Source organism: Echinops telfairi, unplaced genomic scaffold (genome assembly GCF_000313985.2).
Source record: "Echinops telfairi isolate 266 unplaced genomic scaffold, ASM31398v2 ScPeMD7_70;HRSCAF=299, whole genome shotgun sequence".
Classification (NCBI taxonomy): Eukaryota; Metazoa; Chordata; class Mammalia; order Afrosoricida; family Tenrecidae; genus Echinops; species Echinops telfairi.
This window is the reverse complement of record NW_022103968.1, coordinates 38,767,174-38,788,735: the sequence shown is the minus strand read 5'-3', so window position 1 is coordinate 38,788,735 and position 21,562 is coordinate 38,767,174. Positions and strand designations below refer to the sequence as shown.

At 45.1% G+C, this 21,562-nt stretch overlaps 1 protein-coding gene across 1 annotated transcript in view; it reads right to left on the bottom strand.

Moving 5' to 3' along the window:
- SLC16A12 (solute carrier family 16 member 12) overlaps nucleotides 1–20,473 on the bottom strand; it is a 74,067-nt gene extending 53,594 nt beyond the window's left edge. Inside the window, exons 1-2 of the mRNA XM_004701350.4 lie at nucleotides 20,427–20,473; nucleotides 17,850–17,926 (exon numbers count right to left, since the gene is read on the bottom strand). The gene's annotated coding sequence lies outside the window, so the exon portion shown is untranslated. The remainder of the gene's footprint in view (nucleotides 1–17,849; nucleotides 17,927–20,426) is intronic.
- Nucleotides 20,474–21,562: the final 1,089 nt, after the last annotated feature.

Genomic DNA, 21,562 nt, shown 5'->3' with positions numbered 1-21,562 from the left:
CAGGAAAATCATTAGAACCTGTGAAATGTTGATAGCACAACCTTGCAGAAGTGAGGGAGCCTTCGAACACTTACTGACGGTGGTAAAAGATTACAGCCTTCAGTATGGGTTGCCCCTCAACATAAAGAAAACCAAAATCCACACAAAGGGCCCAGGAAGCAATACCATGATAAACAGAGACGGTGCCGTCCCGAAGTTGTCGAGACATTCATCTCCCTTGGCTCCACTATCAACACCCATGGGAGCAGCAGTCAAGAAGCCGAAGGATGGGTTGCAATGGGAAAATCTGCTGCGATGAGTGTACCATAGACTGCCAGAAATTGGATAATTCGTTCTTGGAAGAAGTACAGCCAGAATGCTCTCTCCGGGGGAGGATGGCAAGACCTTGAATCCCATACTCTGGTGATCAGAACCTGTACCTCTCAGCCACTAGTAACTCTCTGTTGAATTAAGCGCTTTTATTTTCCTGGTAGCACATTTTTCACTATTTAATGTTGTCTTATGTATTCATTTGTTTACATATTGGTCTTGATTATGATGTGTAGGCTCCATCAGGACAGGAATCTTGCCTGTTTTTCCCTTTGCTGGATCACCCAGCCACTAGAACAGTGCCTACCACATATTAAAAATGGAAAATGAGTGATCTCATGAATGGAAGATCATTCAACCCACTTTAACTGCTTAAAATGCCTGCCACAATGAGAGGAATATATGCTAGGAGAGAGCCTGTACAATGGCGATTTGATGCTGGAATTCAGGGTAGTACCAGGCAAAAACGCTTCCGGTGCAATTAAGGACTAGATCCCACACACCTTCGCCGTCCAGCAGACAATACACCTGAGCAGAACTCAGCAGCTTGCCTAGAAGTTTGCAGAATTGCTGACTGGAGGGCTACCAAAAACTGTCAAGTTCCTTAAGTCCATGGGATTATAAAAGCAAATAAATATCAGTCAGAGAGGATGCACGTGTTCCAAGCATGCTAACGCCATAAGCCTTTCCAGGAGGGTGTGCATGTAAGTTCTCAGCTGCCAAGTTAAATTGGTTGCACAGACTGCGGCCAATGATTCTTATCAATACTCACTTGGCAGAGAACCATGCACACCCTAACTTCCGATGAACTAGGCTTCCCTCCACCCAAAGACGCCAACAGCCTGGTTTCTCCCCTCTCTCGATCAAAGACCAAAACAAGGAGGAGGAACAACAACCAGCAATGCTTGTGGGGAAAATGCGCTCTCTTTGAAATCAAAACTATAAACTAAGATCAGGTTCAGGGAGTTCCTATTTGCTAACAAGCACCTTGTCAAAATAGACAAAGCACTTTGTTTTCATGTCTTAAAAATTTTTTTTATTATTACTTGGGAGTTAATATATATCACATCATTCATAGTTCAATCACATCTAGTAGTATTGTACAATTGCTACCACAATTGGTTTCTAATTCTTTTCCTTCCTGGACTCCTTGACATCACCTCCCTTTTACTCCCACTACCCCACCACTACACACACACACACACACACACACACACACACACACACACCTCTTAAACCCTTATTCTACTTTCTGTCCTAATAGGTGCATCCATCCTGGGTTTCACAGGCTGAAACACAGAAAAATATATAACACAACTTCAAGTGGGTGACCCCCACTGACATAACACCTCTGAGATAAATCCTAATATGAACAAGCAAAAACACAAAACAAAAATACAGAATATATTGAAAACCAGAGCAGGTCCAGCAGGCATCAGAGGGGGGACCATCTGACAAAAGTTTTAACTGTTCAAGTCCGGTTTCTCCCTTTGATCTTCTGTGCTCATCTCTCCAGTGTACCCTGTTTAGTAACCACTTCCCTCTCCTCCCTCCATTATGTTCATGTCTTTTGAGTGAATATTACCAGAACAGCCCCGGGTCATTAAAACAGGGTTATGGAGAATAGTGAGGGACTCTCTTTATCTAACAAATCACATTAACTTACAAATCTATCAACATGAATTATTTCTCATATGGCTAGCTCCGACTCGTTAAAAAAAAATCTTTTAAACACTTCTCTCCTTTTATATTAGACATGCCTTATTTAGGAACCTGTGATTAGTCTCATCATGTCATGTTAGCCTAGTTATATCGGGAAAAGATTAAAATATAAGGTAGTGACTCAATTTGGCAAACGAGAAAACTTAAAAAGAAATTAATGTACAGTAGTGCCATTTAATTCAGAGTTGCTATTCCAGGCCTACTTAGAATTATGACAGGGCCCTGCAAAATCTCATTAACCTGCAAAAGACCTCTCTCTTCCTGGCTCTTACTACTCTCCTAAGTGCGGCTGCACAGCATGATGAAGTCAACAAAGCGTGAAGTGACTTCACACGGTGGGGGCGGAGCGTAAAGAGAAAACCCAGTCAGTGCCCGGAGCCTGCGGACTCCAACACGCCCCTAAAGTGAGGAATTGAAACGAAGAGGTGCGCCCTAGGCAGCGACCTGAAAGGGCCCACGGGGTCAGACGGGTCAGGTGTGCTCAGGGTAAACAAGTCCACAATGAAGCTGAGAAGAAACCAGGGGGAAAGCTGCTGGCAGTGGAGTTTGCTATTGTCCCCACATGGTGTGGGCTCTGGTGGCACAGTGGATAAGCACGAGGCCGCTAATCAGAAGGTTGGTAGTTCAAACTCACCCAGTGGCTCTTGGGGAGAAAGATGTGGTGATCGGCTCCTGTAAAGATTACAGCTTAGAAACCTCTGCGGGGCAGAGCTACGCTGTCACAGGAGAAGCACTATGCGTTGAAATCAACTGGAAGCCACCTAGACTGGGGCTACTCTAGTGTGCTGTGCATGGAGCTGCTAACGACAAGGTCAGCAGTGCAAAGATGAAGTTCTCTGCCACTGTACATATTTGCACTCTCAGAAAACCAAGGGCGTGCTTCTGCTCTGTCCTAAAAGGTCACGATGAGTCCGAATTGGTAGCAATCAACTTGTTTTTGACCAAGGCGGAAATGAATGGGAAGCTTAAGTAAAGGCTGTGGAGGAAGACAAACTTATGTGCCAGGAGTCAAGGAGGAAGTTGAGGGAAAGCTCCGACACAAAGTGATGTCCTTTCCTCATTTGAGGAGTTTGTGAGAAAAGGGAGCACAAGAAGAGATGTGTGTGTTTTTTTAAAAAAAAGAATAGCCGTGTCTGATCCAGGTGTAGCTGAAAACTGGAAAGACTCTGGGACCTGTTCAATACACAGTGTGTCCTCAACTTCAACTGCCTTTCTCTCTTCATCATCCCCCAGATGAGTCACCAGATCGGGCCGCTCTGCTTCAGAATGACCCGTCGCACCAAAGCCAGCATCAGGCCGCACAAGTAACTCAAACACAGGTCGTTCCAACCCCAACCGTTTCTTGTTTTGCTGCAAGCTCTTGGCAGCTTAAAAAAAAAAGGAAGAAAGCAAAACAAGAACCCCCAATAAAATGATCTTAAAAAGAACACAAAGATTAAAACAAAATGTCACTGATCATTGATTACAATAGTCAATCACATGTAAAAAAAACAAAAAAAGACCTTAACTAGCTATGCCTTTCTTAATCTCTTATCCCATGTTTTAGTTTCTTAGTGCTCCTGTTACTGAAAAACCAAAGCGGGTAGCTTTATCAAACAGAAATTTATTTTCTCAGAGTTTAGAAGGATAGAAGTTCAAATTCAGGGCACTGGCTCTGGGGAAGCTTTCTCTCTGCCGATTCTGGGGCGAAGTCCTTGTCTCTTCAGTTTCGGTTCTATCTTCTTCCCCCATCTGTGTTCACTTCTTCTTTGCCTGATGGGCTCAGTTACAGACAAGAGCCTGCAACACAGGGAATCCAGAATAGATAAACCCCTCAGGGCCACCAAGGCGAGTAGAGACACCAGGAGGATTAGGGGAAGGTGGGGGGAGAAAGTGGGAATCGATCACAAGGATCAATCTAGAACCCCCCTCCTAGGGGTACGAATAACAGAAAAGTGGGTGAGGGGCGACAGAGGATGATGTAAGATATGCAAAAAAGAATCTATAACTTATCAAGCATTCGTGAGGGAGGGTGGGCAGGGGAGGGAGGCGAAGAAATGGGGAACTGATATCAGGGGCTCCGTGAGAAGAGAATGCTTTGAAAATATGATGGCGGCATATGTGCAAATGTGCTTGACACACTGGAGCAATGTATGGATTGTGATAAGAGATGTAAGGGCCCCCAATAAAAGTATGAAGGAAAAAAAAGGTGATTGGTCTATGCCTCACTCTACACTGACTGGTCCTCTTTAACAGAACAGGAAAATCTTCATTCCCAAATGGGATTACATCCACAAGTACAAAGAATAGGGATTTACAACACAATTTGAGGGAGACACAATTCTATCTATAACACCTATCAATGTCTCTGCCCTAGTTCATCCCTTAAAAACAACCCCATTTTAGTCGGCTTTGCCTGCACACGATCAAATATAATTGAAATATAAAAGAATAAATCTCATTATTGTAAACTGGACAGCTGTTATTTTTCAGAAAGTAGTCATTCATTCCGTAAAAGGAGACCTTTGAGCTTTTTCCAAATTGGTGCATCGAGAACCTTCATTGCTTTTTTAACTGACACGGGCACTTACTGTGAGTCTTAAAAATCCCTTTGGAAAGTTCTTGAACTGCCCGCTTCACAGGATAAGACTAAAGTTGTCTTTTCTGCCATGTGTTATCAACTGAGATGACCGACTGAGATGAGCAATGGGCTCACACACAGGCACCGTTCTGAGGATGGCACAGGACCAGGTAGGGTTACCCTGGGTTGCGCGTCGGACTTGACAGCACCTAACAGCAACGAGGTGACCAGCCAAAACCTTGGTGAGTGAACAAATGCAACCCGGAGATTTCTTTGTGCCAAAAGTAGAACCAGGTTTGCAGCCGAGCGCTCTAATGCACCACGGGGGTGCAAGCACAGGCGCCACGTCCGCGAGTGAAAAGGTCTGGAGCTCGGAACCCAGCGACAGCCAGTCTGAAGTTGACGCCAAACACGCTCATTGGGCTGATTCCAGCTCATCGCGACCCTTTGGTAGAACCGCCCCGGTGGGCAGACTGTCACCCTGTACAGGGGTAGAAAGCCTAGTCTTTCTCCTAGAAGTTGACGGGAACTTCGTATTCCTCTGATTCTGCAGCCTCCCCAGTGCTGCACTGAGTCTTCCTCTCCGATGAAATCGCTTCAGAACTGGTTCTCTGCTTGGGCAAGGCGGGGCTTTGCCAGGCACAACAGCAAGCCCAAACCAAACGCACTGCCATCTAATCGACCCTGACTCATAGCAGGAGCACAAACAAACCTCTTGGTCACAAAAGGCTGGGCTGCCAGAGCACTCTGGCTTTGCTCTAGTAGGGCTAACTGGGCAGTGCCCTGATCCCCAGGACTCAGCATGCCCCAAACCTCACCCAGGTGGATCCGGAAGGGGACAAGGCACTTCTGACCCAGGCCTGTTCTCCAGCAGCTGTTCTTTCTGGCTGGAAACTGGCATACTTGGGTTCCTCAGGAGATTTGAACATGCCAAGAAGGAGGCCCAGGTACAAACCACTCAACAATTCACAGTAAAAGCTTGGGTTGGGGTGTGTGACAGAGGGTTGCTGGGGAGTGTGGTAAACACTTTATTCCCTTTGGCCAAGTCAGAATTGTTTCAGGGGTAACTTTTAAAATTCAAACCTGCAACAAACAACCAAGAGCAACAACGGAAGAGTATGTACACTGCAGATGTACAAAGATTTGGGTTTAAATCCAGGCTTCCTTTCCCATTGACTAGCCGTGTGACCTGGTACAAGTGACCATCATAGGGCAGTGTAGTTGGTGCCCTAGCACCCCTTCACTCCTCCTTCAGCTCAGGTCCCCCTGCTTTTTGATCTCACCATGTCACATAGGCTCACGACCGTCATCAAATCCATTCTGGCTCACAGCGACACACAGTACCGCTGCATCCTACAGGTACCGCTGCTTCTTTATGGGAGCAGAAAGCCTCATCTTTCTACCAAGGAGCAGCTGGTGTGTTTGAACCACAGACCTTGTGGTTAGCAGCCCCACGCATAACCCAGTACGCCACCAGAGTTCTTGAGGAAGCTTGCAAGAAGAGAATCAACTATAAACACAGTTTATATTATATGCACTACGATCGCAACCATGATTTGCTTTTAAATCTGTCTCAAGAATACCGGCGACTTCCCCCTCTGATTTTTTTTTTTTCTAGATATAAAGCAATGTTCATAAATATACCTTGTGCGGGGCTAGGCAGAGCAGAAGTATTTCAGGAATTGTTGAGTCTTGAGAATTATATGGGCAGTCGACTCCTATGAAGAAAGTCTTTCTATCTGGCCCACCACGTCAGAAGAAAGCTGTGCTGGGTCAACAGAGCACAGGTTTCTCCCAGCCCGTGTTTGCTGTCACTTTACTCATGTGTGGTTCAAGTGTCTACAAGGGCCCCAGCTGAGAAAGCAGAGCTATGAATAAACACAGATGTGCCCCCATATAACGAAGGATGGGCCTCCAGGGAGTGTGTTTGTAGAGAGGATCCAGAAGCCTCTCGGCCAGGAACTAGCAGGAAAAGAATGAACCAAGATTCACCAGCTTTTCCATCTAGGACTTCAGAAACTAATAGGGAGAATGGACCGTGGGCTGCTTTCCCTCAAAATCTAGGACAAGCGGAGTCACAGAAACTCCATTTTTAATATTATTAGTATAGGAGCCAGGTAAAACAGATTACATGGTACCAGAACAATTTCAAATTTCCTGGAAATATTTTATGATGACAGGCCATGCTGGATCCCCCAATAGGCTAGGTAAACAGGGGTTTGCTGATGCATTCTTAATAATCTGTAGTGAACGATTTCCGTTTTTCACTACGTCAAAGATTCAGCTTCGAAATATCTCTATGAATATATCGGCGCATACAAAGGGCAAGGCTCTGGAAACTTCTTAGACATTATCAAATTTCTTGAGTGAATGAGTTACTGGGCCAGGGGGGTCAGGACTATGGGCTCAGGGGGCACCAAGGTCAATTGCTGTAACGTAGTACACAAGGACAATATATTACATCTGACTTTGATGAGAAGCAACCTTCAAGACGAAGTCTTCAACCAATGAACCACACACATGGACATCAGTCTCCACAATATGTATAAAATCTGTCCCACCGCCAATACAAGGAGCTCTGTGGCACTGTTGGGTAAGCACTAGGCAGCTGACCCCAAGGTCGGTGGTTCAAACCCACCAGCCACTCCATGTGAAAGAACGATAAGACTATCATTTCCCACAGAGATTTACAGCCACAGAAATCCATAAAGGGTCGATATGAGTCAGAATCAAATCAGCTTGATGACAGTGGGTTTACCAACAATACAAAGAGGGATCTGTAGCCATTACAGCCAAATACCACCTAGACATTGTGGTTCAGGATTCTTATAATCTACGAAACCAGAACATTCTTGTCCAAACTAGGTCCAATTGAGGTGTATAGTTATGAACTTGGCAAAGGGTAAATATACAATCACAAGTAAGTAGTACCTTTTACTCCTTTCCGTTAAAAAAAAGTGTTTATAAATATGGCTCACATTTGTCTCTCTCCAATCTCCACGCACAGCTCCCTCCTGCAGAATCAAAGCCTCTTTGCCAATTTACAGAGCCTGGAGTGTGGAAGTACCCCATAAGCAAGGCACGCAGAGGCTCACATGTGCTCACTTAATCTGTAGATGAGGCAATTCAGGCCTGGAATACTAGGATTTATGCAAAGATTTAATAACTACCTGTACATCCTTTTACATTCAGAAGGCATAAATGTACAAAATGTGGAAAAGGGCAAGGAAGAGGATACTCAGATTCCAGTTTGGGAAGATAAAGGAACGATGGCGGAAAAGTGGTATTTTAAGAGTACATATACACCTGTGCTTTGCACATCCTCTAGTCGATGCAGGAAGCCCTGAGCCAGGGACCTGCCCAAGATCATCAGTGGTAAATAACAGCAACATTTGGAGGCCCTGCAGCCAGGGACTGCTACTCTCCCCCTCTCTCCCATCCCCCTCCCCCGAGGAATGCCCGTGGAACCAGGAGAAGAAACAGAGCCTACACATGCTCAAGGTCCCTATTCTCCACCCTTAGTGTTCCAGACCTTAGCTTAAATGAGAACAGAAACTACGCAGTTTAGAAGAGTGCTTGCGGTATGATTGGGACCCCTTAGTGTTTGTTCATTAAATAAGATACGTTGTTGCTGTAAAGGGCTATTGATTCAGTTCCCACTCTTAGCAACCCATGTACAACGTGCCCGCTATATACAAGTGCTTGGAAATTGGAAGTGATTGTGGTGGTTGTCATCATCTTTATTCTCATTATCGTTAAATAATTAGCATTTGTATACTTCCTAGACTTTATATGAAGTGCTTTCAATTTTCACAATGACCTCGTAAGAGGAAATTGAGGCACACAGAATGCTGGAATTGGGGACTTGAACTCCATTCAAGGCTCTTTCGCCTTGACAACACTCTTGGAATCTCATGACAAAGTCATCTCTAGCCTCTTTTCTGTCATGAATAGTACAGCTATCCATTTCAACCAATGGTTGATCAAGAATGATGGTAACTCTATGCTCTCTGGCTTCATTATAAACTCCTCCATGATAGCAGTCATTCCTAATAGGCTGCAGATACAGATGGTGATTGATTTAATTCCATTTTTAACAGTTTTAAGCAGACAGTGAGGAAGGGGCGTTTGAATGAGATGAAATAGAACTATTTTTCAACCCCTTCCTTATGGGGAAAATGGTGATTAAATAATGCTAAAATAACCCATAAGGTTTACTCTCATCAGGCATATCTGTAAGAAATGCACTAACTTTTTAAAAAGGGGAGTGACCCAATCCTTGGCAATGATTTGAGGCGAAGTCTTTGGGGACCTTCTGGGAAAGGATTCCTCACCGATGAGACGATCGCACACAGTGCCCTTCCACAGGATGTTTCCTGTGCAGAAAAGCCTCCTCAAACTGTGGTCACCATGCTGGGACCAAGACGGGAACCAGGCTGAACAGGAAGCCAACATCTTGTGTGGACAGACCCAAGAGAATGCCAGAAAAGCACAGCCGGAGCCTAGACACTCTGCTCCTGGACTTCCTACTACATGAGGACGCTGTCTGACTATAGGAGTCACTCCCAGGAGGGATTTCCATTGCTTGTACCATAAAACAGGCTACCTGATCCGTAACTTACACGTGCTGTTTTTGAATCAGGCCTGGTTCACATAGTCTATCTCTAGGCAGTAGCTCACTCTCTTCACATGTAGGGCTTCCTCAGCTTACACCGGATCAACTCTTGCTTTTCTAAGACCCTATGGGGACAAAGAAGACAATGGCATGTACAGCTGTGAAGAGAGAAGCCACGCAGCTGCTTTCCCATCACACGGCTAACTTTAGAGGCTCAGGACACCACACGAGTCCCACTGTCGTGTCCAGCCCCTCTCCCATGACCTCCATCCCCACAAGTCACCCCAGCGTTCCACATCTGGAAGCCTGATGACATTCCGCTTCCTCTCTTTGCCTAGCGTGTTGTACTATACCCCACTGTGGGGCGGGGTGAGGCGAACATGGCATCCAAGCACGTAGTCTTTCCTTCACAGACTACTCCAGACAAGCATCCAACGTTACTGGAGAAACGTCTTGTTTTGCCAACTCATAGTTTTTCAAAGACTACATGCAGGAAGCGAACTATTTAACTCTTCTTTAACAATGTTCTACTGAGAGCATCAAGTGATTTTATTTTAAGCCAGATACCAACTTTCAAATCTTTCTCTGGAACCATAAGGAGCCCTGGTGGCATAGTGGGTTCTGTGGCTAACTTCAAACTCTGCAGGGGAAGAAAGCACAGGCTGCTCCTTGGGAGAAAGACGCGGCTTTCTACTGCTTCCAAGAGGTACAGTTTTGGAAACCCCAGGGACAGTTCCACTTTGTCCTACAGGGTCACTATGTGTCACAATCAGCTCAATGGCAGAGAACTTCCTATAACCCTTTGTACTTGAGTTGCTGTTTTCTAAAGTCCAGATCTGTCCTTAGAGGATATAGGACACCATTTTCCAATGAGAGGCAGGGTCGAGTCAACATCCATTTACCCAACATCTCTGTCGATCTCAGCTTCGACCGGTGATCATATCCCATGAGCTTCACTTCCCATTGATTTCTGCCCCAGATTCCCAACACACACCAACTATGCTCGCCACCCCCTCTGAAATCTAGGGTTGCTGTAAGGATTAAGTAGCCCACTCCAATCCTAACGTTCTATCCTTCACAAGTCTCTTCCGTCTACAGCATCTAGTTCTAACCTCTTTAAGCCCTTCCAAACCAAACGCACTGTCATGCTGTCCATGCTGACTCAGACAGACGCTCCCATGGGTTTCTGAGGCTGACTGTTTACAGGAGTAGAAAGCCCAGTCTTTCTCCCTTGGAGCTGCTGGTGGTTTCGAACTCCTGACCTTTCAGATTGCATCCCAACTCATAGCCCCTACACCAGTCGGGCTCCCCATGTAAATACGTAGGCCCTTTGTTTCTCCATTTTCTCCCATCCAATTAGCATGTCCTATTCTCATTTCCTTCACCTTAGAGTCCAGTCTCTTGCTAGTAATTCACTCTTTACAAACCATCAACCCCAATTCTTCCTTAATCCAAATATCTCCTTTTTCCACTCCTCCAACTGGTAAAGCAAGTTTTACTGTAATTAATCCCTCAACCTTGCAGACTAATAACACAGCACAATTAGGGTTTTCAGCATAAGCTACGCCCTCAGTCTGACACAGCAATAATATACTCTATCTGTTGAGTGGATAGCAAGTTGATAAACATCTTTGGACAAGCTTCTTAATCTCTTTGTGCTATAATTGCCCCATTTGTATTCTTAAGGCAATAATAATCCTATTCTCATGATTGTTATGAGGATTAACTGAATTGTATATGTGAATATATAGAGTATTTTAACAATGCTTTGGAAAGTGTCTAAAACCCATTGGTTATTATTTTAGAGAGAGAATTGCAGCCTTTGGGTGGAAATTTCCTTAATTTCTTTCCTATAGTGTATCCTTCCAGGACCCCCAGTAGCACAGTGGTTACAATTTGAGCTGCTAACCATAAGGTCAGTAGATCAAACCCACCAGCTGTTCCTTGGGAGAATGTTGAGGCTCTCTACTCCCTTACGGATCACAGCCTCGGAAACCCACAGGGGCAGTTCTGTTCTGGTCTGTAAAGTTGCTATGTGTCAGAATTGATTCCCCTGCATTTTGAAGCTAGACCTCACCACATTTCACTGCGTCCTACTTAGACTGTACGTTTACACAAGGGGACCCTTTCTTACAAGCGGGAAGAAGAACATGAGTGAAAAGAAAGAGAAGAAACCCCCTCTTTAGTCCAGCCCTCTTGGCAAGTATCCATTCTTTCCTTCCCTACAATCCTAGCCTCTTGAAGAAATGTCTTTATCTGATAATCTCTTCACACTGATTATGTCCTCAGCCCTCCTCTCATTCCCATCCCAATGGCGAGGATATCGGTGTAGTGGTTGAGCTGCTAACTGCAAGATCAACTGTTCAAGACCACCAGCCGCTGTGCAGGAGAAAGACGAGGCTTTCTATTCCCGTAAACAGTGAACCTTGTGACTGAATTTACCAAGCAGCAGGTAAACACTAAGGCTGGAGTCTGTATCAATGAGACACAAGGCAGCTGCAGACACACGTGGCCTGGGGACCCACTGAAAGCCTCCTTGGGGTCACATCCAGAACCTAGCAGTCACCATCCTAACACTAAATATATATGGGAAGCATCGGGTTTTAAAAATCTAAGAAACCACAATACTTCTCAGCAAATCACTTATACCCCAGAATGCCATGGTGCCTGTCAGCACTGCTATATCCACTTAGCAACCACTCAAGTCTGCCCCCTGATCTGATTCTGTGCCTCAAAATGTGTATAGAAACCATCCTGAAGTTCTGTGGAAGAATAGCATTTTCAGAGAGGTATACCTTCCTGGATTCCTGTGACCTGAGCCTCCCCAGACAACCACACACATTACACTTTGTGAGAGTTAGACAGCCGCCTTCACATGCATTAAAAAATATAAGAAGAAAACTGCACTGACTAAAATACACATTGGGATAATGAGAGCACAGAGGGGAAGGCCTAACCACGTCTCCTATTCCCCAGAATTGTATCTTTGATCCATTTCATCTCTCCCTTCTCTCTGTCAACACTCTCCTCGGGTGAGGACTTCCACACACGTGACGTAAACTGAGTCTCTATGCTGGTAACTCTCCCTCTATATTTCTTGCCCAGAATATCTGACAGTCCACTTGAATATCTCTCCCCACAGGCACCAAGGGGTCTAAAGTTAATAAGACCAGAATCTTCCCACCCTTTTGGAAACCAACGCACAGAAATAGCCACAATCAATTAGGAGCTACCAAAAAGGTCCATAAACCCAATTGAGCCAAGAGGAGGAAATAAATCAGAAACGTCTGGTCCAGCCCTCAGAAAACTTGCTTTAGCAAGAGATCCTTTGTTCGAATAAGATTTTTACTTTGCACCCCAGCCTGTGAAATCAGGGAAAGTGCACCTGCTCAGACTGCGGCAGGGGCACCAGGAATTAAGCACCAAGATGGCAACTACCCTCGTGCCCTGTGACAGGCCCCCAGAAGCCCCTGGAAAGTCTCCCACATCTGCAAGTCCCAGGAAAAACAGCCCAGGGTCAAGACCCAGAAAGATGCTATTTTATATATATCTATATCTATATCAACACAGAGCACAATTAGTGAAAACTAACTGAGGTTTAGCTTGGGAACACTGGGTGACAGTGTTTTAAGCATAAAATGCGAATAAATGTCATTAAGAAGAAGTTGGTTCTGGGTAGTCCAGTAGATCGTTCTATATCAGATTCTCCATGAAACATTCACTGCACTTTGTCATAAGAGTAAATTCTAATGGCAAGGGGAAAAGATTAAAATTAATCACTGTACTTAAGTCACAAACGGTTTCAATATGTAAGAGTCCGCTATTTTGAAAATATATGTTTACATAATTAAATAAAAGCGAGAAAAATCCAGAGAGGAGTGTGAGCATTGAGGTTGACAGCACAGCAAACTTGAGGAGGGGGCTGTGAAACGTGCGGCCACCGTGGAACGCTGAGCTCGTCAGCACTGAGCCAGGAACTTGGATAAAGGGGAAGGCAATATGCAATAAGAGGGGGGTTCGCTTGGAAAGATTGCGATCAATGGCATAAAACAAAATGTGTATGAATTGGTCAATAGAAAAATAATGTGCTCCGAACACCTTCACTCAATTCACAATAAGAAGTTATTTTTAAAAGATGACAAAAGAGAGAGAGAAAATGAAAGAAAAAAGACAAGAGACAGTCCTCTAATTCTCCCTTAAAGTAGGTGTAACTTCGCTTCTGTGTGGGTTGTTTTGCTATTGTTGTTGTTATCCTTTGGTTTTTGTCATTTCTTCATAGGTTGTAAGGACCCCTGATGGCACAATGGGTTAAACACCGGGCTGTAAATGTGAGAGAAATGAGGAGACCGTCTGCTTCATGGAAATGTACAGCCTCGGAAGCTCCAGGAAGCTGTCTGTTCTACTCTGTCCTGTTTGATGGCTGTGAATAGGAATTGGCTAAATGGAAGTAAGTTGTGACAGCTCTTTTGAAATCCAGGTCCAGGGAGCTGAAGCGGCTACTGCAAGAAATGTACCTGGTTCCAGTGAATAAATATGGGGTCACTCTTATAGGAAGTATTTCATCAAGCAACGTGCATTCACAAAAACAATACTGCTTAGCCTCTGAAATAAGTAATTACAACCTCAATCTCATTATGACAGGGATAATGAATGGTCAAAGACCACAGGAGGAGTCTTACATACGGGATTTTTAGAGAATACGTTTTAAATAGTGTAGTTCACAGTTTATATTACTTAGTTCCTTTATTATGAACCAGGGGGTCTATAAGATAAGTCAGGGTAAAACAAATTACTGTTTTTCTATGGTAATTTGAAGCCAGGAAACTGTGTTTAGCTCTCCTCTATAATATTAAGTAACTAATATTACATCCACCAGAGAGGTTCATAAGCATGGAATTCCATTTTCTCCCTCGATGCAGAAAATGAGCGATTTTCAAGATTTACTTGATATCCTCAGAATCTCAAACATTACCAGTTCACTTAACTGAAGCGATAAGAAGTCAGTGAAAGCAGAGAATAAGAACCTGATGCACCACATTTTAAACGCTGTACTTTACCTTCAGTCACATAAATAAATAAAAATTTGCTCATGAATCTTTGGATATGAGGTCATGTTTAGAGTCCCACATTGACTTCCCTATTTAAACCATGCCTAGAATCTGTCGCATACAAATTCCTACTTCCATTTCTTAAAAGTAGAGCAGGTTCTTAAAGACACTTGTGAAAAAAATCTGAGTGTAGAAACTTTCTAAATTTTCTATGCTATAGCTTTCCAATCTTTTATAGTTGTTTTATTCACACCTAAGTACCAACAATTGCTCATTAATATTGCTTTGGTTTTTGTTTGTTTGTTTTTCAGTCTTAAAAGACTTCCTTTTCCCTTTATTTTAATTGAGGTGAAATTCTCAAAACATAAAATTGGGCCTTTAAACTATTTTACAAGCTAAAATTTGGTGTGATTGTTTGTTTGTTTGTTTGTTTTAGGATGTTCACCAATGTTTGTAACCATTGCCACTATCTAATTCCAGAACATGGCCATCCCTCCAATATGAAACTCTACCATTAGCAGTCACTCACATCTCGCCCTTTCTCCATCCACCCCCCACCCCACTTTGTTCATAAGTTATTGCAGAAATACCACAGGGGGGTGGCGTTAGCAAACAGAAATTTATTCTCTCACAGTTTAGGAGGCTAGAAGTCTGAATTCAAGCTCTGGGTAAAGACTTTCTCACTCTGTCAGCTCTGAAAGAAGGTCCTGTCTCCCTTCAGCACCCATGAGCCAGTGTTCCTGGGAGATCCCCACATGTCTTGACTTGAACTTTGCCCTGAGTCTAGGGGTTTCTCAGCACAGAGACCCTGAGTTCAAATGAAGAGCTCCTCTCCTAGCTCTTCTTTCTTGGTGGTAGGCAGGTCCCGCTTTCTGCTCATTTCCCTCTCCTTTGATCTGTAGTAGGATAAAAAATTACATAGGCCACGCCCCAGGAAAATTCCTATATGGGCCAGGGCTATGATCTAAGTAAGGGGGTTGCATCCCATCCTAACTTCCAAAATATACCATTACATAACTGCCAGACCACTAAAAATGCATGGCCTAGTCAAGTTAACACATATTCGGGGCACGGGTGGCAGAGAAGGATACCATTCAGCCCATGACACCTGGCAATCACTAATCCATCTCGGTGTCTCTATGGACTCACGGATTCTGGAGTCCCATGTGAAAGAAATCATCTGAAACATGGCCTTTTGTATTGACTTCTCTCAATCAGCATAACGCTTTCAAGCCTCATCCAATTGTAGCATGTGCTCACGACGTTTTACAATGTTGGCTGACTTTTTGCTTTTACAAGCACATATGGTGAGCAACTCAGTGGTCATTGACATAATCTTCATTGCTTGGCACTCACATCCTATCAGTTCATACAATACTTAAGTTGCAAAATTACAACAGCAAGTTCAACTGGCATAAACAGGACTAAGGCCGAACATGACTATACGCTTGTGCTGGAGCTAGCAAGAGCAAAGTACATTAACTTAGTTATGAAGAAAGGTATTTGCTCCAGTGGTCTCTGTGCTGTGACCAACTCTGTTTCAGTGGCTAGCCCAGGGAGTTAAGAGTTGGGTCAGTAGCCCCTTACCCAGAACAGAGGACGGAGGCATACAGAGAGGGGCAGAGGTGACAAATGTCTTATGCAGCCTAACACTGCATCAGCAGTTCCCCAAAAGGAAGTCTACTATTTTCTCATCAAAAAGAAGCAAAGATGCGCACCTGTAGAGATAGGTTCATCCTTCTGTATCTACAACAGCACTGGAAGATACTGTCCTATCTGTTTTTTTCAAGGAGCAGCGCAAATATACATCTCTTTCTCCACAGTCTCTCCTCCCTCTTAAGCCCCGATGCAGTCCCCTCTCTCTGAGAGCAGTTCTAACTGGTATGGCAGCCACTCCCCCAACATCTTTTCTTCTGTGCTAGGCTGTGAGAAGCCTACAGGCACGGGTTCAGGGCTTTCTGTCAACCACTGCCACTAACACAGAGCTTGTATAAAAGAAGCATTGCAAACATGACCATAATAAAGAGGAAAAGTCCAAGAACTATTAAAAAAATCAATACATGAACCAGTTAATTAAATAACTGTAGGAGCCTGCCTAGTTACAGCCACTCACCCCGCTTGTCACTGCAATTCTAGAAGGAGGGGGCCAAGAGTTGGGCCATTGAGGGGAAAAATCAACAACCCTGGGTACCTGGCAGGCCTCGGAAACCGTGGTTCTCCTCCAGCATTCAACAGAGACCATCTTCAACCTGGACACCAAACCAAACACACTGCCATTGAGTCGATGTCGGCTCATAGGCTCCCCACAGGACAGGGTAGAGCCAACTGTCCCTGCCTGTTTCTGAGACCGTAATTGTTTATAGGAGTAGAAAGTCCCGGCTTTCTCCCACAAATCAGATAAGGTCACGTAATAAGGCTTTCTCTTGGCCTTTGATGTTGAGCAAATTAAAACCAGACAGGCAGAAGAAAATCTGTACACTCACCATCACCTGATGTCTTCAAGAGCGGATTTGGTTTGCCTCTCTTAATTTATTAGACCACTTGACTAAGGGAGGTTTTAGATGTGCTAGAAAGATGCTTACAAGAAAACAGCTCTCAAATTGGTCATTATTGAAAAGTAAAGCAAGTGGTTAGGCAAGGAATACACAAACAACCCCCAAACCTGCAACAAATACTTTTTTTTGGCTGTATACGACTGAACAACTGCCAAGTTCATTTTGATAAGCCCTTGTTAAAAACAATAAACAAGCCTGAGCTTGCAAACCATGCCATTTTGAATAAAAAGCAATGGGTAGAATTAGAAAGTACTTAAAGCTGGAATATTTAATTAAAAAAAAACAAACTTTTGTGGTACCAGATTCACCAATCAGTCAAAACACGGTACAGCCTATGCCTGTTGGGGGGAGTGGGGGACAAATGTAAAGTAAAATGACATAAAAGGAGAACACTGTTTTCATAAATAAAATTTGAAAGCTATGTCTTACAAATGTCTGCACTGCAAACCAGCTGTGACACTGGCATGGTAGTGCCAGCACCATTGAGAGAACTCAGCCTCCCACGGCTCACTCACTTTAAAGTTCCCAAAATAATGTCCCCCGAGCCGAAGGAAATGTCCATTCATTAGCTCCATATGCACACACACAGAAGAACCAAATGCGAGCACTGCTACTCACATACAGTACGTCAGTTCCCGAAAGTCTAAATAACTCCGTCTAATTTTGTGTCTGGCTTCTAAAATCAGCAGGATCCCATAAAACAAAGAAACAAGGTCACCAGGAAGAAGCCATGGTGGTGCTGTGGGTTAAGCACTTGGCTGCTAACTTCAAGGTTAGCTGTTCAAGCCCACGAATTGCTTTGAGGGACTGCCTGCTCCCCCAAAGTCTCAGCAATCCTTTTCCGTCATTCTACTCTGTCTTGTGGGGTCACTCTGAATCAGGAGGCAATGGGCGTGAGTGGTTTCTTTTTTAGTAAAATCAGCAGAATGACAGGTGTGGGAGGTAGTTTGACATGTTTATGGTCACATCCCTGCTTTAGGCTAAACTCAAATTTCTTCTGTCTAACAATACCTATAAAAATTCTAATGAATGAGCTGTACCTTGAACTCCATCAGGTAAAAGTCTTCAATGCCCAGAAGCGTGCAGGCCACAGAGCAGACAACAGACAGCTGGTAAACTGAAAACAAACAAACATTAAAATGTGCACTGCTACAGAAGTGAGCTTAAAGTGCCGTTCGGAACCCTCTAGCTCCCTTGCAGGTCAAGGTATTAAGCGCAACAAACATGTGCCTAAGTTTGATCTAAGGCCGTCATCAATCACACCTTTAGCTCGAACTAATCATCACCATACGCTCACTGTCATGGAGCCAATGCTGACTCATCGTGACCCCTGTGGGTTTCTAAAACTGTAACTGTTTGCCGAGTAAAATACCCAGTTTTTCTCTAACAACCACCATAGATAGCAGATAATTTAGAAAAGATTCTCAGAAAGGAGGGACATAAATCTGATACCAGTGGTAGACTTAACGGCATCCATTTTGAAGAATTTTCTTCTGAGGATTCACCTGGAATCCCCATATGTGGGCATACTAATCAGCACAGGATAATAATTTAGAACATGGTTTTGGAATTAAAAGTTTGGATTTTTAAATAATTATACTTCAAAGATGTTATGACCTCATCAATCTCACTCATCTATTTCTGAATCCCACTAGGTGTTCTTTTTTTTTTAAGCAGTTACTTTTATTTTTTTCAAATAGTAATAAATATGTTAAGAACAGGAAATTTATGCTTTGTCGATTCTAATTATATCATTTTTGTTCAATACGCTTGGAAATAATGTGCTTTTAAAGCTACAGGAGGTGAGAATGAGAATGCTTGGATCCTACAGTTGGCTCCATCACCAACTAAAGTTTAGTCAGTGCTGGCCCACTTGAATCTAAGCTTCACGGTTATAAAGTGAGGGGATTGAATTTAACAGCTTATCCCCAAACCCCTTTCCAATGTCTAAGATCGTGTGATTACAGGGCCCAAATCTATCGTTTGGATTCCATCCAGTGCATTCCAACTCAGAGGGACCCCAGTAAGGGGAGTACCACTGCCCCGTAGGGTTTTTGGTTTTCGTCGTTTGGCTTTGGGTTCTTGGCTGTCATTTTGACAGGAGATGCCTGGGTCCTTGTGGATTCCAACAGCCAAGCTTCGGCTAGCAGCTGGGCTCTGAATCTTTCCACGTTCCAGGAACCCATCGAGTCAACATGAATTATTACTCAGTCTTTCTATAAGTCGGGCACTTTGAGAGGGCCCAGCACCATTAGTCGGACAAAGAAACCAAACCAGGCAAAAGACAATTGATTTTAAAAGCTGTTGAGCTCAGGTATCTATCGAGATAGTGTGTTTCCGTATTGGGTGGGCCTGAAGACTCTCCTCCCGGCTAAAACTAGTGCACCACTGGAGACCCCAAATATGGAGTTGTCCTGGTGGTGCTGCGTGCTAAGCGTTAGGCTTCTAATCTCAAAACCTGCGGTTCAAACCTACCAACCACTCTCCAGGAGAAAGGGGAGGCTGCCTGCTCACATAAAGGTTTTGTCTTGGAAACCCTGTCAAACATTTTGGAATCAACTCTCAGTAGTGAGTCTGGTTAGGTTTTTTGGAAATGGAAGAGTTCATCAGTGTCTTGGTAGGTCCCTTGTGACTGTACAAGAAGATAAAACACATAAGAAGGTTCGTTAGCATGCTGAGTTTTAAAGCTAACCTGGTAGCACCACAACTTACTGGACCAACGGAACCAAACCCACTGCCACTGGAGCCAGGCTGCAAATGTTCACTGCTAACATTCTGTGAGCCCCACCCACAGGTATCCCTGCTGGACTAGAAGCAGTTCGGAGAAATTCAGTCCAATCAACACAAGTTTTAGATAGCTGAAGCGCTTTTTTAAAAAGTTTTTATTTTATTGGGGGCTCTTACACCTCTTATCACAATCCATACAGATATCCTTTGTGTCAAACACACCTGTACATATGTCATCATCTTTTTCCAAAACATTTTCTTTCTACCTGAGCTCTTGGTATCAGCTCCTCATTTTTTCCCTCCCTCCCTCCCCCATGTTCCCTTGATACGTAATTTACAAATTATTCTCTTTTTTTCATGTCTTACACTGACCGCTGTCTCCTTTCACCCACTTTTCTGCGGTCCGTCCATTCCCTATATAAAATATATGCGAAACAAATATTACCATCTGAGGGGAGAGAGAACTGGGAGAAAGAGGGGGAAAATGGGGAGAGAAGGAACATCGGAAGAAAGTAAAGAGAAGGCGGGTAGGATGAATGGAGGGTCGGAGAGAAGGAAGGAGAGAAAGGAAGGCAAGGGACGCTGAAAGCACAGAGAATCCAGAAATGCCTCACTTTTGCCCCGGGAAGTCTGCGTTGCACCGGGAAAGCAGGGGGGATGGAGATCAAAGCCGTTTTCTCTCCAGCCATGGACCCCGAAACTCAACCAGAAGCTGGGGGCCCCTTCCCAGCCAAGCCAGCTGAAGGACGGGCTCCGGGTGGCCCGCTGGGGAAGGCTTGGCGGGGCCAGGGGCCAGCGCTCCAAAGCGCCAACCATCACCCTCTTCCTGCCCGCTCCCCGCCGGACCCCCTGTCCCGGCTGCCCCCAGCCCGGCCCCACAGGGTCCTCACCTCGCCGACGCCGCTGCCGCTCTGGGGGCGGCGCGCGCACATGCCCCTGGGGCGCCCCGGGTGCCGGGCCTCGCGGGCAGGGGCGGGAGCTCCGACCGGGCGAGCGAGCCCGAGGGCGCGCCCGGGGCCGGGGGGCAGCGCCGGGGACACGATCTTCGTGGACAGATCGCCGCGCAGGGCCTGGGAAAGGCGGCTCCGCGGTGCACTCCGAAGTGCGCTCAGAGGGGGAGCGACCGCGGAGAGCCGCTGGCTGGGCGCGTAGCCGCGGCGCCACGAGTAAGGGGGCACGAGAGAGCAGGGACGCCTGGCGGTTATGTAATGCTTTCGAACCGAGCCAACTGGTTTTCGGACTGCCGGACCCTTCCTGGGAACCGCGGTGCGGGTCCATCACCCAGGCCAGGAGAGGGGGGGCCGGGGTTCTCCAAAAGAAGTTCCTCCCCACCCCCAGCAGGGACAAAGCGGGGTGAATGCAAACACCTCTTGGGGTGTATCGGATCCTGCCCCTCAATCCCGCCCGTTTTGCTGCAGAGAAACACACCTGAATGTTTTAGGCGTGTTTCTTCAAAGCATTGTCTTCCAGGGTCCATCGAACCCAGGTGCAGCTCTTCCTAACAGCTGGAGACCTTAAGCGAGCCACTCCCCTGAGCCTGCAGGTTGAGAGTAATATTGGTGCCTATGTTCGATGGCAGATTCTCCAGAAGGTAGCGTGAAGCGCAGGCACGAGCCATGCCCTCTGACGCGTTAGTACTGCTTATGATGCCAGGGTTTACCCAACTCCAAGCGCAACCTGAAAAGCGGCTACCATGTAAGAAAGGGCTGCCTGAATCTGCCAGGGGCCATCCCACATCAGCGACAAAAACCACAAACGTACTGGCATTGCCTCAATTCCAACCTGTAAAGACCCTATAGGGCAGAACAGAACTGCCCCTTTGGGTGTCCGAGGCGTTTAAATCTTTGCGCAAACAGTGCTATCTTTCTCCTGTGAAGCAGCAAGGGGGTTGAAACACTGCCTTTTTTTTTTTTTGGTTGGCAACTCAGTGTGTAACTCATCATGCGAGCTGGGTATTACAAAGGACTCGATTTCCTGCCTGAGCACGGTCTCTGAACTGTGGAGATCTGAGTGTGACATCTTTGGA